The following is a 413-nucleotide window of genomic DNA, read 5'->3' as shown; positions in this document are numbered from 1 at the left end:
AGCCCCGGGGACTGCGGCCCCTGCCCCGTCCGCGCTCGGCGCCCACTCGCCGGGCAGCAGCTCGCGTGGGGGAGGGGCGGCCCGCGCGAAGCTAAGAACGCCGTTCCCTCCTCCGACACCCGGCCCGTGGATGGGGAACCCCGCGACCAGCAAGCACTTCAAGGGCTAATAATAATAATAATAATAATAATAAAAGACCGCAGGGCCCCGGCGCCAGGCACAGGAGATGGCCGTCCGTGGCCCTGCGCGGCTTCCCGTTCACGACGACAAACTCTGCCTTGCACTTCGGGTCAGTCGCTCCCTTGCTCTTCAGACGAGACCGTTTCACACCTGTAATTCGTCTCCGTAAACGACACGTGCCGTAGGCCGCCCTCGCTGGGACCTCTGCGCAGGGACGGACCGGCCGCATCCCC

This window comes from Pteropus alecto, unplaced genomic scaffold (genome assembly GCF_000325575.1).
Source record: "Pteropus alecto unplaced genomic scaffold, ASM32557v1 scaffold118, whole genome shotgun sequence".
NCBI lineage: Eukaryota > Metazoa > Chordata > Mammalia > Chiroptera > Pteropodidae > Pteropus > Pteropus alecto.
The sequence above is the reverse complement of the archived record's forward strand: the minus strand, read 5'-3'. Positions refer to the sequence as shown.